Raw genomic sequence first — 19588 nt, 5'->3', positions numbered from 1 at the left:
GCGCCGTTGTGGCGCACACGCGTGCAGGAAGATCGCTACCACCACAGACTTGAGAGGAGTTTCGCCTTTGCGATCGTGACGAAAGGGAAAGAAAGGGCCTCCCCCACCACGTTTGAGAAAAGAGTCCGACTCGTTACAAGGCGTCAGGTGCCCGCAACCGTTGACGCGCGGCTGTGCATATACTAACCCCAAGAAGAAGCAGCGCGTTATAATAATGTATACCATTAATGCGAATACAAGGAGGCGCGCCGCATGCGTGTCTTCCGAAGGAGCGTCGCGCCACTCTGCCCTTAGACTTCCCCGGGACCATGTGCGCACCTCTGCGAAATGCGAAGGGCGTTTAACGGTCGGCGGAGCGCCGTGTACATGTACGTTTTTCGGGACACGTCGAGCAAGCACCAGCTGATCACCGTTCGTTCGCTCGCTTTCTATTTCGAGCCATGTGCTTCCCGCGTTTTTTCACCACCGGGCTAGACAATTTTTCATTTCTTCCTTTTTTTTCGTTACCCTCTTACAAGTTCGTTGACTCGTATCTTTCGTCGACTCAAACTGACGTCTCGAGTCGGAGCTGAGAGAGTTGTATCGCAACTGTGTGTATGTGAAGATAATGATATAATGATACTAAAGTAGTTTTTCACAGAAGTATATACATATATAACTTTGTTATTCACATTTTCTCTCGCGACGATGTGCGATAAACACTTGTACATTTTTTTATGCGCCGTCGATGTCAATCGACAGTTTGATTGACGTCGATCAGCAAACGCTGTGAAAGAAGAAAAGAAAGCAAAACAACACAAACGGAAAAAAAAACACAAATATACATACAAATAATTTTCTCATAAAAGAGGTTTGTTTTAAATATGTAATTTTAATTAATAAATGAGTTTCGAGACTGCCGAAGAAAAGGCAATAAATAAAGCTGATATTACAGATGTTTCAGCAGAGAGCTTTCCAAAGCTGGAACTTAATTGCAAACTACAAACGAAGTTCTGTTTTACTTGGACGATGCTCCCTTACTGCCGTGTGTTATTAAACTAAAACTGAGATGTGGATGATGGTTCAGTTCGAGGTCAAAGGATGGGAAGGTGACGAAGTGGCGGCAAAGGGTGTCGGACGCGGGAACGTTGCACCTTACTAGCGAGCACAGGTGCCACAGATGTTTCAGCAAGTGCAATGAACGCTCGTAGAACGGGCATTAGAACTGTTGCAGACGGCGAACGCAAAACACAGGGGCAGTGAAGGGGTGCATAACTATTCGACTAAAGCGAACGCGGTGAGGTGTTGCACGTTACTTTTAACGGCGCGACCGTTGAAGCAGGTTGTGCGACAGGTTGCGCACACGTGTGACTTCATTATCAGAGGTCTCTTTTAGAAAAAGCGCAAATTAGATCTAACTGCGTGGTGCGGATGCGCGAATTAGCTTCAACTTCAAAAATAGGGAAAAGATACCATCTTCATCATCGTTAGCTCTGTTTCACGCGAAACAGAGTTTCAGATGATCCATCCGTGATATTTTTAATAAATAAATAGATAGATATCTATCTGTTTTTTAATAAAATTTTTTAATACAATTTTAATAAAATGCACGGTATCTTGTCAAAATGTTGTGCATATACATCTGTGACTGACATATGAGTTCTGCTCTATTCTTAATGCAAAAAACTGTGTTTTTGAATATTTTTAGTTTTACTGTAGTTTTATTTCTAGTTTTGTCTACAAACAAGTTTGTCCGCGTTCAAACGCAGTTTCATTTTATCATGCGTGGTCAATATGACGTAAGATTTCCTTACTTTGTTCTCTGTGAGAGATAACAGAGGCTTTTGTTGTTTGGAAGATCAATGCCTATAATTTTCCGTCAAAAAAATTTTTACCAATGAAGACCAATTTAACTCTGGAATTGTGTCTGTATATGAATTATAACGTACGTATTGCGTTTCGGTATCTCTTCTTCGGTTTCTAATAAAGTTCTTCAGTTACTTCAGTTTCATTCCAAGATCGATTTTTGGTGAGTCGAATTTAATGCGCTTTCCGTTTTGCGCACCGCGTGCGGTATACTCAATGATGGAGAAACGTACACTGATTCGCAGTTAGTCGGTGTTATAATATGTAGCGCGATGTATGCAGTAACTTTGTCCAAAGCTCAATTTTAGCGACGGCGACGGCGGTGGCAGGAGGGCGGAGGAAAGTTTTGTTCTGCGCAGGAAGCGTGGTTCCGGCTCTCTCGGTTCCTCCCATAACGGTGACGGTGTGAACTTCGTGGATCTCGCCGCGCGATTGCGACGGACTTTTTCGGCGGGGTTTGATTGCCAGTGCTGCGCGCCGTAATTAAACGACCGATCATTAAACCATCCCGTCGCCGCATATACGAAACATTTAACGACACGACGAATTTAGATCTGAGTTTGACCTCCATAAGTACTCACGTTTCAATCAGCGACGTACATGTACGACGTATAAACATTCTTTTGTCTTTTGCTAATTATTGTTTTTTTTTCGAAGATACTAATAGATAAGTTTAAGCAGACTTTCTGGAGAAAAATCGTTCTAATGTGTCAAATATACTTCACGAGTTGTTAGAAGGTGAGAAAATACGACACACATTAAGCGCGTCAATTGGCATTGCGAATACGACGTGTCCAATGGTTGTTTTACCTTGCCTCTGGCGCGGCACACTTGAGTGTTTCCGTCTTAAAGTTCAACAGTAAGAGATTTAGCATTTTGACGGAAATCTCTTTAGTTCCTAAATTTTATCACGACGCAGAAAGAATCCTCTTGCTCATGTCTCGGTGAGGGCGGTATGACACAAACATACGTAGTGGAAGACTGGGAAAGAGAAAAGAGAGGGGCCCATTTTCATCGTACTTCTCTCTTTCTCTCTGTCCCTTCCTCTTCCTCCCCCTTCCCGTCTCTATGCTTCCGCGCTAAACACCTCCTAGTCATTTTGTCTCTGTCTCTCTTTCTTGCGGTCCACTGATATCGCGAGAGGTCGCGGCGGAAAGGAGGGACAGGTAAGTCGCGGCACACGAAGGCTCCATGTAAGAGAGAGAGAGAGAGAGAGAGAGAGAAAAAGAGACAGAGTAAAGGCGAGAGGGAGGAAGGGAGGGAGAGAGGGAGAGAGAGAAAAAGATAGAAGGAGGAGAGGGGCATCTAAAGCGACTCAAAGCGACTGTGGAGGGAGACCGGTAAAGCGGAGGTGAAGCGCGACCGGCCCTCTCTACTCCACGGGCCCAGGCTAGTCCAGTCCGGGACAGCACGCCTCCTGCTGCACGCTCCACGAGGTAGAACGTAGAGACGACGTTAGGACGCACGACGTTACGCGCGCGGGCCTAGACTGGCGAACACGTAAGGCCCCCGTAAGGCCCATTTCTCGCTCACCGTCCACGCATCGGCGCGCCGCGTCGTCACGCGTCGAACACAACGAAATTTCAGACTTTTCAATCTCGAACGAATTTTGTCACGAAAGAAAGGTGTTTTGTTTTCTCGGTTACTCTCGTAAAACGGATTTACTCGCGAAACTTGACCTGTCTCTTTTTAGTAACTCGGCAACAATCGGCTCGCGACTTCACTCACACGTTGATAGTTGAAAAAGTTACAACACATCTTCAACAATATAGACATCGATCTGTGCGTTTACACTGTTTTTCGAAATAGTCTCAAAAGAAATTTTTCGTTCGATGATGGAACACTCGGCATAAGTCACGATACCATCTACGAGATATCCAATCCAATCAGAACGGAGAAGTGACGGAGTTTCTCTTTGGAGTGCACTGTCTGTCAATCCTGACGAAGGCAATTTTCAACTGCACATGCCACAACCGACCGCGACTGAAGGATCGCCGATCGTTTCTTCGTCCAAAGTAACAGCCGATTCATCGAAGACTCCGCGACCTGTAGTCTCTCACCAAGACGACAACATATCATCGCCCCCACCCGGGTGCACCACGCGTCCAGCCACGCGATCAGCGGGATCAGCGATCCGGAAGGTTTCGCACGGCAACAGTGATCAACGAGCCGGGTATTCTTAATGGACACCTGATCCACGGTGATTGACCACGTTTGTCTACCCGCATCGAGCCACGGCATTAACAGAATGACACTGATTTCGTCGGAATTCTGAAGTCTTCTCGCGGGATTTTATTTCCACTCGAGAAAACTTCGATTCCCGTTCCCGGGATTTCAATGACGCGCTTAGAAAAATATTTCTTTGAAAATTAAATAATTCGGAATTGCACGGTAGCGAGGTGAATCGGTCGTATCCAAGGGAGTTCGCGTCAGGTGGTGCTGTGACGATTTGCACGTGTGGAACTGGTGCGGGTATGAGAGACTGTTGTACGCGGTGCGACGGAATACCTGAACGGTGAAGTGAGCCGCGGGGTGTTCAGTGAGCGCGCACTTGGAGAGACTTCAACGCTCGGCGAGAAGATAAGCGAGGGATATAACCAAACGGCGAAAACGTCCGCGACGACGACCACGACGACAAGGCTATTTGTATTCAGGTAAGACTTCCCTCGATAAGAACCGAGGTGGACTAAAGTAACTCCTCCCATTGACGTTACGATAGAGGGTCGTTGTTATCAACTAGCGATGATTTATCGCGGTCTGATGGATCGCGTAGAAACGTCGCAAGGCCAATATGTTTTATTACGTTTGTTTTGCAATCATTCAAGATTCTAATGTTGTAACAAAGAAAATTGTTTTATTGTACATTCCGATAAAAGTTGGAAGAGTCTTGTTTATTTACTTATTTTATGTAAAACATTTCGGCTTTCAACTCGCACAAACTTTGAACTGGACTATTTAAAATATGTATATCGAGAGGATATTGACCCGCCACAAATATGAAAAATTACACGCGCATTTAACCTTCATAAATCGTGAATGAAGCAGCGCACTATGGTCACCAGCACGCAATAGCCCGCGCACACATACATACGCACGCAGCGGGTTACAATCTGTGTTTACATTCGCCAATTACAGATAGCCGCTCGTACGCAATAATGATAGATCTGCCGGCGTGGCTAATGACTGGCGAGTTGCCCGTTGCAAAAAGTGACGGTGATTTTCGAACGAAGAGGAGCGCGATCCGCGAAGCCGAGCGACGGCGCGATTGTGCGAAGAAAGAGAAAGAGCGGAAGTACAGGAAGATATGAGATTGAGAAAATGAAAATATATAGACGGACACATGTGTGAGCGAGCTATAAATTACCGAGAATTCTGACGTGGTCTTTCTTGATTTATTGCAAAAACATAAGGTATGGTAAATACGTTCGTCTTAATTAAAAAAAAAAAAAAAAAACACTTTGTTTGATAATAAACTGATGTCTACGCATTTTTTTCAACAGTTTCAAAAATCCTCGGCAATTTATGAACACGGTGTGACACATTTGTGAATATTTGAAAATAAGGCGAATATAACAAATTGACTTTTTCTCTCTTTCTCTTTGTCTCTCTTTGATATTTTCTGACGGTGACAGTCGCTTGCTTTTCTTTTTTGGATTCTACATTCATACGCGTTTCACGCAATAAAATATAAGAGTACGTATGTCAGGTAGATCCGATATAATCTCAAGTAGAGTAGAGACGGATAATTACACGGCATAATTATTTATCAGATTATTCTCTCAAATTATAGATACATCATTAATATTGCCGGCATTAAAAGCGTTATTCGAACAAAATTAGTTTTTATTAATTTTAACGGTCGAACATTTGTTCGTCGATTTTTCTCGAACAAGCTTTATTGTTCTTTTTTTTTTTTTACATTGCTTGTTGCCAGACCTATCGTTTTTTTCGTACAATAAAATTATCGGGCCGATAAACTATCTCCGATAAACTATCTCCGATAAAAGATCTCCGACGTACCGGTGATTTTTGTTCCGGTGATTTGTCGAGATTAACGGGTGCATAATTTTGTGAGAAAAAAAGAACAATTTTGATAAAACCGAAGAAACGAGCAGAATTATTTGTAACATGAGCCATTTGGCAACAAAAACGATCAGATTATGGACAATAAATGACTTAAATAACAAGATCTGATTTACATTCGGTTTACATCTGGTTCTTCGGGGTTGTCAGCTGCAATATTTTCGCATCAAACGGATAAGATCGGCAACGATCAACATTCAGACCAGATCAGTCTTGATGCTTCTTTCCTTTCGTCCGTTATTCAAAAAAAATTTCTATCTAATCGCGAATAAGTGGCATCTGCTTTTCACCCTTGCGCCTTTGTCTACCGCGCGCTACCCTGTACGTTCACCCCAAGACAACTGACTTCTTTAAGGGCAGTTGCGCGGCGTCAGGTGGCATTCGTTAAAATCGTCGACCGAAAGTCGTTGGCAGTTAAGGGAACATGGGTTGACAGTTGATATAGCGACGACGACAACGATTTCGTGTTGTTCTACTAAGAAACCGTCATTAAGACCGATAATAACGTTCTATCAACAGCGGCTGATAAGTACATCGATAGCGATGCAAAGTACTTGTAAAAAATTGTAATCGTTACGTTTTAACGATTTATAATTTCCTTTTATATAATTGTTCCATATATTCTTTTGATTACTTTATCATCATAATTATATGAGTTTTTTTCCATATTTAACTGATCGTCGAAGCTATCGGGACTTTGATATTTATTCAAGATCATTAGACATATTTCACAATATTCTTTTCGAGAATGTCATTGTCGTAAATATGTTCGCGTGTTGATCATAGATAACATCCATCAGCCGTGGATACGACAAAATCCCGAGCCAATCGTATCTGAAAGACGACGGTTTGTCGCGGGCACCATTATCACAGCTGGACATTCGCATAATTTCCTACTGTCATTCCGCATCTATAAGCCTACAACTCATTCCGCTAAGAGGAAGAAAGGACGCGGATCCACAAGTGCAAGTGGCTCGATTGAGAATTTCAATAGTTCCTTCACGTCTCGTGGAATGACGATTCGAGACGTTGCAATAAAGTTGCAACGTAAGCGACTGTCACTATTAACGCCAAATAAAACATATAGTAGTAGCGGCAAACGTTGCTAATGCAATTTAACAAAAGAAATTATTTAATCGTGCAATAATTTATCTTTATCGTATCTATATAGTGCGTGACATTAGCGCGTAAGAAAAAGATAGAAGAAGTTCTCTCAACATTAATATATTATTGATTAATATTATCTACAAAGAAGGGAGAGAAATCCAATTTTCTGCTGTAGCTACAGTAAAATTTTTCTGAATATAGAAATAAAACCGATATGATTCTAGAGTTGCGGATTATATTAGGAAACTCATTTAACAATATTTGTAAACAATACATTGATTGATAAATTGTCTCAGTCTTCGATCGATTTAATCGAAGGGAAAATCATATTTTCCTCGATAGTCGCGATCGGATATTTTAAATTCGGAACAGCAGTAGAATTCGGAGCCTTGGACTTTTTTTTTTAGATGACTTTCTCGCTATATGTGCACGTCGCAGATGCAGAACGTAATTTTATTTTTATCGACTATATATATCTAAACGTGTTTTTTTTCCTTACGGAAATCTCGATTGAATCGCGCGACGTAATTCTCCGATGACGCGGCAATCTGTAACTCGTCACGTTCCGCTCGTCTTCAATCTGAATGAGATAATGTTCACTTTCGCAAAGAAGTCGCTCGATTGGTAGACGGAATATGCTATCATCTTCACAACTCGTTGTGTAATTATAGATTTCAGTTACATATATATATATATGTATATGTATATATACATATCCGATCTCAAACATCGTAAGACAATTCGGCCAATTGCTCATTCTATTGTCTAATATGCGGCGCGTGTGGAACACTGAGAATTTACGACGTTGCAAACTGTGGCGTTGGATAATCATTTACCGCCTTATACTATTTATGTTTTAAAGCAACGAACGACGTATTAAGACGTTATTACGCGTGCCGTATAAAATGTTTGGAGAAATTATGAACGCGTAACTTGCATACTATAACATCGTTAAATATATATGTATAATAATTTCGCTGGGAATAATATTTCACGACAGTGTTAAATCTATCTATATGTATTTTTTTATCAATTTAATATATAATTTTACAGATTTACCAAAAAAGTAGAAATATATTTCTCTCTTAATCAAACAAACTGTATTTGTTTAAGATGTATGGATAATTTATGAGCAATGAATATAAAACAATAACGATCAATATGTATTGCATAAATATTGCGTCTGCTTCCTGATAGACGTCTAATCTACTGAGAATCCCGTTATAATTCCGGACTGTCATCGAGAATTGGCGACAAACGACTTGCGACCATCGATCGGAATAACGCGCGGAATGTAATCTGAATAATGATCGATTTGATCTCATCCCTTGCCGCACGCTTTTCGCGAGGTGGTTAATTAGCGTCGATTTGTTACTCTGAGAAAAGTTTGATGGAAAACTGTTGATTCAAAAGTGGCTCTGTATCACTCTGTATCGATCTCAGTTGTGTGTGTGTGTGTGCGCGCGCGCGCGCGCGTGTGAATCAATATATTGAAAACTATGTATCAACTTTGGGAAAAACCGCACGTTTTGTATAAAAAACGAGATTAATTTGTCATCATTATCGTCGTATTTGCTATCGTCGTTATACAATGTTAACACTTTACGTGATGACTAATCGGCTCGAAAGCAAACAACTAGTTTATTCTGGCGCAAATATGTTGTCACTATTACCGGCTTGGTAACCTCTAAGCCGATTAATAGGTTTCCGGTCAATAGGCGCTGTTAGCAAACCGTCTATTTTTAGGAGGTCGATTAACCGGCAACTGCGTGCGTTCTTGCAGCATGTGATGCGCAGCACGGAGCCGCCGCATCCTCGCATCTTCCCGACTTGCTGTAACTGCACTATGTGCAGCGCAGAACTGTCGTGTGCGCGCGAGAGAGGTACAGGTAGCTCTCTCGGATCTATTTATAGTGGCGGCGGTGTGTTCACGCTTGCGCTAGCCGCTCGAGAGCACGGGAGAGCTCGAGAACGCGTTTGCAAATGCCGTTCATGTCCAACTGTACGTACGCGCGCCACACCTGGCCCCAATTGCGCGCGTTTCTACCTATGCGTGTCTATTTCCCGCGAACCGGCAAGTATCTTTGCGCGGGAGATACTGTGTTCCGCGCGAATACGACAATCGTCGATCAATTCTACTCGTCAATCAAGAATAGCTCGCACGTGAATATGACGTTTCGCGCGAGCGCGCATACGGTTGTTTTAAAAAACTATTAACTAAATAATGTTGGTACTTATTAAAGAGTTTATTATCTTGATATCAGATTTTTTAACTTGTCTATTTTTCCAAAATTTATGGATTTTTCATTACAGTATTTTTTTTATCAATTGTTCTAATTGCAACAGGCACAGATTTGCCATCGAAATTCCGTAAAGCATGCACAGGTTTTTTTTCACTCGAACAAATCTCGTGAGTATTGCGCTACAGGTTCTTGTGTAATAACAAAAAAAATTGTTTACATGTTAGTTTAATTTTTTAAACTAAACATGTAAAAATGTTTGTTAGCATTATGTTAAACGTACTTGAATCTCCATTACATCTTGCTTCGAGAGCCGATGTACAATGTACGATCTGTCTTTTGCGTGAGAACTTGTTTTATTCGGAAAACTGTCAACGACTGACCGGCTGACCACCTGTGCGATATGTTAATGCACAACTAATTTCTGATTCATTATAGAACGGCTCGACAGCAACGCCATCGATATTACACAGCAGACGAACTGACTAATATATACATTTACACACACACACACACACACACACACATCTGTATAAATTCTATATGTTAATATAGAGTTATACTACAGAGTATATATGCAATACTTAACAAAATAAATAAGATATATAAACAAAAATATAAACAAAAATGTATATTAAATCAGATATATATTTACTTAGATAATGTTAAAAAACTATTAATAGTAATTTTTTACATGTGTAATTTGTATTTCTCTGATCACATTGTCTTTCTATTAATTTACCGCTTAAACCATTAGTTTGAACATAGACACCTGTCACTGATACTTAAGTGATGCCGATTACTCTTTTGTCCTTTTTTTCGTTGTGTATACACCCGCGAACCTGTTCTCGCCTACCGCCTTCTTTGGATCTACACATCAGTCGGATGTAGTCATCTGTATCAATCAAGCAGACGGGGTATACACTTTCTTGCCGCATGCTTGACCCGCACACTGTATACACTTATACACCGCGCAGTTAACTCCAATCAGAGTCACTTGCGTCGGACAAGCGGAATAATTATTGCCGCGTCGCTTATTGAATTATTAGAAATGACTTTATGACTTTGTGTATACCTCGAACTAAATCAATTTCTAGACGTGATTTCCTCGCTTTTTATTTGATTAAATTAAATTCTGACTTTTGCCTCATAAATTCACTACGAATAAACTTATTTCTAAAAAAAAAAATACATTCAGTCTCTCCTTTACTGTGGAAAAATAAATATGTATGTTTGCTGTACAATATTAAATTATTATGATATATAATAACCTGCGTTTCTTTCTACACGGTTTCCATCAATTTATTCCAAGTTAATTGGGGAGTATTTACATTTATACGAATGTGTGGCGCGATGAAAAAATTTATTTCATAATGTATGTGTGTTGAAAAACAATATTAAAAAATTCGATGAAAGATTTGTGATAATGTAAAAGTTGATGATGTGGATTGAAAAAAATGCAACTTTCTTAATTTGCATATTATTCAGCGCATTAATCGGACAAAACTGCGTGTAATTAATGTTCTTCTTTAGTTTGGTCCGTACATATATATATCGATTCGCTGTGTAGCGTATCATGCGATGCATCATGCGGCGCAACGACGAATGCACGCACGTCAAATGTGATATTTACGATGCTCCGATTTAAAACTATTTACGACGTTGAAGTAACATATATCTTCGGCGCCCCTTGTTGCGCACAGAACCACACTTCGTGCGGTTTCCGTGACGAAGTGGTTGGTTGCTGTCGTGTAGCTTATAAATGCAGCGTCAGTCACATTCCGCGTGATTTAAGAAGTCGCTTTTGTATTTTATATTTATATATATATAGTGAAGAAACAAAACGACGCTTCCCGTGACAAATAGAAATACTATAAGTTCTAAATAGAAATCTTATCTTCTTATCGCAAAGTTTCTCAAATAATAAGACACAGTCTTTATTGCGATTTGAGGAAGAAATGTGAGAAAAAGAATCTACAGCTAAGGAACTTTTATTGTTACAATTAATGATGCGTGAAATTGCTCATTGAACACAATTTTATCTCAAATTTTGAACTTTGCAACAACAAAAAATAGAAATTTTTAGATTTTTTATTATCAATATAATTAGCATTTGTCTAAGAATGACATAGTTTTGCTATATGTGCAAAATTTCCAATAGACTCGTCAATTTGTTCTTGAGATAACATGTCAACAGTTATGAAAAATATTCTTTATAATTTCGAGGAAAACGCGTTTCAAGTTTCAACGCTCCGTGTTTTCCCGCGATCTCGTATAGATGTAACTTCGTTACTTGTAAGAATTTTGACTCGCTACTTTGGCGCAAATTTTTTTGCGTAGTAAGATTTAATATTCCTCAAAAATTGAAGTTTTTGATCCCTTGGATCGGCAGCGAGTGTTTTGCGTTCGCGAGATTGCAAATCATTTTCTTCTAATTCTCAAAAAGACCGCGCAAACGCTTCGGCAGTGCTCGGTGCATACCCGAGAAAGTGTTACGGCGCCTTGTATGAGCGACCTTGGCACGACGTAGACGCACGTCTCGCAAATTGCCGGAAATTTCCGTGGGAAACTGTTTCTGCCGTCCGTTCGGCGACGCGTACATTGTGCCTGTAATCGTGTCGGTGTGTGTAATAGTATGCGTAATAAGCGAGAGCCGGCGATTAACCGATGAGTTGACGACAACCCGTACATTCCACACACAATCCTGCGCTTACTTTAACAGAGTTCTGTCAATCGCGTTCGCGTTTGCGAATTGATTGCGGAAAATTGCGTTCACGATCGAAAGAATGATTGTCGTAACAATTTGGAATAAACACATACACACAAAAGAGTAGTATGCATTTAAGTGGAAAATTAAATGATGCGCATTTAAATATAAAAGATGCAATTGCATTGAAATATAAAAAACGCAACTTAAATTTTTATTGAGATTTGTTTCTAAAAAGCCTTAATTTTTTGCACTAATTTTTATATTATTTCACACTGTATATATATCACAAATTCATACAACATAAATTACACTCTATTGACAAAAAATAATAATGTTTAGTTTTGAAACTCATACTAATTAACGTCTACTTAGGAAGTTGTTTCCCTTTCAAACAAACTCGTGACACATTTGTTAATTCTAGTGCTTTTAAATGCAAAAAAAATCTCCAGGTACAAGAAGAAATAATTGAAATTCCACGTCGCACGTCGTCTAAAGCTCGTTGACTATTTACAGCACGCGGCAGATGTACAAAGGACGTAAAAGCCCCGGCGCGGTTTTGCCACCCCCATAACACGGCAAATAACCGGATATTTCCCGTGTCGGTACGTGGCATCGCCGTAGAAAACGAACGGGTCGCGCGGGTACGAATTAGCTAGCGTGCTTCGTAATGACAGGGCGTTGCAACAAGTGCGACGTTGCGGAGGTATCAGGTGCGTATCCATTGACAATAGGTTAAATGCGGCCGTTGAAGGGAACGCGACGTAGCACGTGACCGATAGCTCTGCCAGATGGGGTTTTTAGAACTAGCACTTCGTTTCTACCTTCAAATAAATTCTGTCCCTCTTTTTTTTACTAGTAATTTTTGTGCAGAAAGATAGAGAGAAAAAAACGCACCACATCTATTTTAATTTCGTACACTCATCGCCAATTGCAACTTTATAATGAGGTATTCTCGAAAAAGCAACTCAGCATTTCTTAGTTCTTAACACACGCGTTAACAAACCGCGCAATTAAGCCGGCCAGCAAATTACTCGGTGCACGCTCCAATTCGGCCGGCTGAATACGGCAAAGACGGAGAGAGAACCGGAAGCATCAAGATGCAAAAATGCAAAAACGAAGAACCGACTCGGAACAGAAAGTCCGTTGCGTCGGCCACGTAGGCAGGATGTGTGTGACCGTTTTTTTTTTTTTTTTTTTGTTAAAAATATATCGTCTCTTACAATGAGCGATTTTTAATTATTGAAGAGACTGTGTACAGTCGCTTTATTCTCATACACGCATTGATCGCATTCTTGTGATAATACTTAGTGTTTTTTCAAGACAAATCAATCGATCTTCTCAAATCTAGCGAATACAAATAGTTTGAACGGTATATCGAGACGCCGCGGTAAGCGGTATCTCGAGAGGGTGGCTATTCTGGCGATACACCGCGGTATCAGGTGGAAGGCATACGGTCTTCGTGAAGGCACGTGAATGAGGTTTGCTCTATCCGATCGGTCGAACCGCCGATCGGGTATCGCGAGAGCGCGGCATGCAAGAGGGCGGGCCCAGATTTATCTAGCAAATAACCTCCTGTTGCTCGTGCGCGTATATACCATGTGTGGCGAAGGTTTTCAGCCCGAGTCTTAACGGCCTGTACGCGCCGGCAATAGCTGATCGATTACTTCTCGTCGTCGTATCGGGAGTAGCAACACAATTCGCGAAATAGGCACGTACACGTCGTCGATCGGCACACACCGGCACCACGTTACAATGATAATATTGCCGCGATTTCCGCGAACATTCGATTTGCGATCAAGGCTTAATCTTTTTCCCGCGCGATTCAATTAACGAGTAATTAATTTTGCAACTTGTGTCGTCCCGTGTGTATAAGTATACAGACCGATAATGATGACATTCCAATTATCAGGTATGATATATTAAATGCCATTTGTCGAGAAAGTTGAATTCTCGTTTGCGATGAGTTATGAGCGCGATTTTCGCAGCTATCGATCACGCGCGATTTATTTTACGTCGCGTTACCGTTAGCAGCGGAAATAATATCGGGAGATGCGGTGGATAAACGATAACGAACGAAAAGAGACAAAAGCGGATTTGTGTACTTTATTCCCCATAATCGAATACCTACATATATACCTACATACATACGGTAGATACGTATATCGTGTTGTATCGTGTTTTCCGCTGCGCTTTTAGCAACGGATAGTTGACCGCGAATGCAACACTTGTGGCATATCATCGGGCCAATTGACCGATGCATCGCTTGTTTAACCATCATTATTTGCGAACCCGTGGGTATATTCGCCGATATCGCGTGTAAATCAGATCAAATCTCTTTGCGAGCAGCCTCGCGATGTTGTCCCGCATTGTGTTCACACCGCGATTTTGCAAACTTGACTCGATTCAACTTGATAAACCACCTTGCCTCGACCATATCGAAGCGTATTTTTTTTTATTCTTTTGGTCTGTACACTTTTTATTTCAGCGCAATCCGTATCGCCTTGCAGTGTGTTTTATATTTATGTTAAAGTCAAAAAAGACAATACATATAAAATTTATTTTATATACAGCTGAGAAGAGAGAGAGAGAGAAGACTAAATAAACGTTACTGTGTTTAAAGAATTTAAATGTATTGAATATAAGAGAACTGACAAAATAAATTAATTTTTATGATAAAGTAATTAATTATAAATTAGTCAAATAAGCTTTATTATTTGGGATTGGTCGGAAAGTTCGTATCGTTTTCCAATAGTGGCATCACCGTAGGTGGCAACATGTCCGAAACATGTAAACGAGAAATCGCGCAAATAAAAACATCAAACAGCATCGTATGTGAGCATTTTACAAAAGTTAAATTACGTGAGTCGGTACGATTTTATAAAAATTTCTAAACGCGAGATATATAGACGGTAATAAGAGAGCCGTATATATAAATTATTATATATAAATTTATATTATTATTAATTTCATTGAAAGAAACGCTACTTTCCGAACAATCCTTATTTAAATTGTTATCTTTGTAGTTAAACAATTGAGCATTAAATTAATAATAAAGTAACCGAACCTACAGTTAGCATCCGTTCAATAATTGAGTTTTTCTTAGTTGTTAACATTTTTGTTTGATTATTTTTTACATTACAACAGAATTAATTTGAATTGTTTATGACAACATATTATTTTAGAGTTTCTTTTCGAGAGCCTTTAGTTGGTTCACACTCTTGAAAAAGAAAACTTGACGGGTCTTTAAAGTGCCGATCATTGAGCGTTTTACGTCTATATAGAAATCAAAAAGGTAAACCTAAAACTAAAACACTTTTATGTAAGAAAATGTTGCCTTATATGTGGAGAAGGTTATTACAAGAACATTGTATAAATTAAAAAAGGTAATAAGAGCAATAAAGAATATGACGTTGCGCTTACATCATGTTTCTAGAACATTTGTATTAACATAGTTTTAGCATGTGAAACGTTTTTCTTGTGCGCTTTCCCTAAACAATTAAGAGAATTCCCTGCCACTTCGTAATACTGGTTAGTCAAGAATTTAAAAATAAATGTTACCAAACAGTTTATCGTGCGCGAGTTGCTTCCTGAGTTGATTTCGTCAGAAGGTCGCTCAAGAATCTCCCCGCGATTTCAATTAGGAAGACAGATATAAGCATCCGACGGTAAAATTTTGCAGATAATATACCCACATTACAAGTGCACTCGCATGCACACGCGTACGTGATTGCCTTTACAAGCTCCTTGCGATGCCTCTGACATGGTGTGTACGTCCTCTGTGCGTACACCTTATAAACGTCAGACTTACTTCGCGACTGATTTTACGTGCACCGCTTGGTGGTTCGCTTCGCCGATCGTTCTTATCTACATCGCATCTTACAATTGTCTCGTCTCGCGTGATAAAACAAGCCAAGAGATTTACGATAGCGCCGTCGGAATTTTTGCGCGAGCAGATATGCAGAGACAAAAGTTTTCTTAAGAATTTATTTTCCAACTATATAGTTCACAGTTTTTATTTATTTGTCTATGATTTAAAAAAGACTGTTATATTTTTTAATCTATACTCTGTAGAATTCATTTATTATTAAAATTTCTAAACGCCCTTCTTTCCTCCCTCCGATTTGACTCGTATTTGTGTACTTCCTAATTACATATGTTAATTTTCCTTTAATTACGCCCCGGGAAGAAAATGAAGAATTAACCATCATCCGACGTCGGTTGAGAGCGTTGAGTCCCGACGTCAGGAGAAGGTACACGCGTGACCATCTCGCGCGTGAGAATAAAATGATAAAAAGTATATTGTGCCGTCAGGCGGGTCATACGCAAACAGAGGCAAATTCGGAGGCGTTGAATTTCGGGAGGAGGGAGGGGAGGGGAATCCCGGGAGAATCAGGAGCCCATTTCGTCGTTGAGCTCAGCTAACAATGAACGCTCGCGTCGGCCCGATAAAACCTTGTCGACTTCCTGTGTGTGTGCCACCCGCCTCTCCCCAAGGCCTGTTGCCTCATTACGTGTCAGACAGACAGTGGTCGAGTCCGCCGCGCACAGCAGAACCTATGCCGTGATATCTCTCTCGACTAATCAACCCGTCAAGGCTGTTGACGAAAGCGCCGTGGAACATCTAAAAAATCACCGCTCGCTCCGCCGATCGCACACGACTTTTTAGATGGGCAATAAGTAGTACAGTCGTGTGAATTTGTTAAACCTTCACGTAGATATGAAATAAGTGAAAGGTGAAAATTGTTGAGAATGTAGAAAACCACAATCTCTCAATACAAACATTATACACAGTAATTAAGATATGTTTACTTAGAAATAGTTGAAGGAGAATTATTAAAAAATATTTCGTTTAAGATATTAAATACGTTTTTCTTTTTTTGATATCGAGATATTTTGCGAGTATTACGTACTACGTCTATACACAAATTAACGCCAGATTGCAATTGTTATAAATTTTACAAGGAGTATAAACTCGCACCGTGTAAAGTCGCGTCTCTGATTGTGTATAATACTGGTTTTTCAATCATCGTGTACAGTTACAAGTTGTAATTTAACAAAAGATGTAAACCGCAACGAGAAGAAGATCATCCTCTTTGCGTATAACATAGGAAGTCACGTCAACTGCCTGCACCGTTAACACGTAACGTCATAATGTATAGAGAAGCGATAGCCCGATTGAAAGAAAAAATGCCTCTATCGGCGCGTGCAAGGGTATTGTTTCAACTCCGTGGCTTCGGAGAAGGGGGAGGGGGCGTCCCACTCGAGATCTCTCGACTATCGGCTCGGGACCGGGACTTCTTCCTAGTGCCCGGGCGAGTGATGCCCTCCGGCACGAACGTATCCACGTACGTTCACGTGTGTCTTGTACACACGTACGCGGCGAACCGGTGGCATGGCCGATCCACGCGCGACTTAGAGCGTAACGCACGTGTGTGCTCCGATCTACGTTGCATCTGCATCGCCGTACGTGCGCGACGGCGCGGCAAGAGTTCGTGCGTACCTATATCGCGTGCGATTGTGTTCCACGTGCGTGTATACGTATACCACACGTGAATTTGCTTCGAGGATGTGTGTGTGTGTGTGCGCGCGCGCGCGGCAACACGAGATTATCGGGCGAAGGCCGCCCTCGCAATGGATAGAAGCGCTTATTTCGCTTCTACGATGTAAGCTCCGAGCAGTTAGGTGTTGCACGGAACTGCAACACGAACGTGGAGATTGGTGTGCGTACATGTGATTTGAATGCGCATTGGAGTCGATATCCGAGCAGATCGAAATCCGTTGGAATTGCAAAAAAAAATCGATTAAAAATAAATTTTTCTAATAATTACTTCGAACATTTCGAAACAAATTCGAATTAAATTGTGTAAGAAATTAAAATGTTTTTTATACATGTAGATACATGTTTATCTTTCACAAACTTACGTTATTACTTATACCTGTCGGTCACGTATCGTCTATATAACCGAAGACCCTAATAATCTATCAAAAACTTTGTATACTTTCTTTCACACACACCTGACAGAGATTTCTTATTCTAATCGTGAAAAAAGCAGGCGGCGTTTCAAAAAAGATTGTTACAACTGCGGGTTATAAAATAGTGAAAGGACTGGCGAAAGCAACGAGATCGGCTTCTTTCGGGCCGCGTGACGAATTCGCGCCGTGCGTATAACGTGCTGGAACTGCTATCTCGAGCTGCGACATTTCACGGATGCCGAAAGCTTCTGTTCAAAGGCGGACATCCCGTCTTCTTTCTTGCGACTCGCCGCCAATCGCGTCGCAACTAACTAGCGGTTTTGCTAGCTTGTTTATGACGCGAGAGGAACAGAATCTTCTCGTTCTTTTATTCGTGGTCAGCGCAAAACGGCGCAATTGATCCTGTAAACGTTCTCGCACTTCTGTGGGAATAATTGCTTCTTTTTTCGCTCAATAGTCGCCTCAATAAGAGTTCTCGCGACGAGAGAGTCGATAAGAGAGTTCTAATAAACCACTTGGAGAATTTATATGGGTCAAATGTAAAAAAACACGGCAGTACGCGAGCAGAACAGAAAATTTGTTCTTATTCGCGTTTATGCGATATATAAACTTGACCGCGGACAAAATGTTTCCCATTCGCGAAAACAGCCGGTTGTGACTGATAAATCACGGTGTAACAGAAATAACAGACAAGACGGGACCGGCATCGTTTTCTGGAGGCTCGGACGATCATAGACTACATATTGGCACGCGGCGAGTAAAGTCGGTCATCATCAATCCAGTTACTTGGCGGCGCACCGGCAATGCTTGACCGGCAATCGATTCGTTTCTCTCTCTCTCTCTCTCTCTCTCTCTCTCATTCTTTCTCTCAATCTCTCTCAAGCCGTATTCGTTTTTATTTTATCTCTCGCTCTCTTTCTATACTGGTCGTCTCGTATCTTCGCTGACAGAAGAATTCTGGATACAGAAGCAGGTGAATAGATAGATATTAGTTTGTCGTAAACACAACGGAGCGGGAATGGAACGGCGGAGAAGAAGAGGAGGAGAAGGGGAGGGGGGGGAGCGAGAAAGCCGATTATGGTAGAAGCAGATGAGCAGCACAAAAAGAGAGCGATACCTGGGGTGGACGACTTTCTCATGAAGAGCGGCGGAGAACGCGGGGGCAGGATGTGCCAGGACCAATCAATTGTACACGCCGGTCTCCTTCTTTCCCCCACTCCTCCGCTATTTTTTTCTTTTTCTTCTCGCCTTCGATTCTCTTCCTTATCGATATAATCCCGCTGTTTTCCTAGCGACTGCTTTTCTGCAATCAGCTGCCCCGCGATGACGCCCACATCGAGAGAAAGAAAGAGAGAGAGAGAGAGAACTATACGTCTCTTTTCCCAGAGAGATTATTTCACGCTCGTAATGTATATTGATCCTTATTTTACGCTTTTAACACAACGTAACACCTATTTTCAACTTCTTTTCGTTCGTCCGACCTCCACGATACTCCACATCGCCTCTCAATCCCGTAAATATAAAATTCTGTTGTTGTAATGCAAATTTATAATAACATTCGACATTTATTTGTTCACGCGTGTTCATGTAAACAATTTTTTATCCACTTTTTCAGAAGATTAACAAAAAA

General features: G+C 40.9%; 2 protein-coding genes across 2 annotated transcripts in view; one reads left to right on the top strand and one right to left on the bottom strand.

The window, feature by feature from the left end:
• Positions 1–19588, bottom strand: part of LOC109859559 (dopamine N-acetyltransferase-like) — a 101921-nt gene that overhangs the window by 50216 nt on the left and 32117 nt on the right. The gene's annotated exons all lie outside the window — the stretch shown is intronic.
• The window catches only part of LOC109859555, a 116358-nt gene continuing 100033 nt past the window's right edge, over positions 3264–19588 (top strand). Inside the window, exon 1 of the mRNA XM_020437911.1 lies at positions 3264–4499. The gene's annotated coding sequence lies outside the window, so the exon portion shown is untranslated. The remainder of the gene's footprint in view (positions 4500–19588) is intronic.

Source organism: Pseudomyrmex gracilis, unplaced genomic scaffold (assembly GCF_002006095.1).
Source record: "Pseudomyrmex gracilis isolate BER0280 unplaced genomic scaffold, ASM200609v1 scaffold_268, whole genome shotgun sequence".
NCBI classification, from domain to species: Eukaryota; Metazoa; Arthropoda; class Insecta; order Hymenoptera; family Formicidae; genus Pseudomyrmex; species Pseudomyrmex gracilis.
This window is presented reverse-complemented; position numbering and strand designations above follow the sequence as displayed.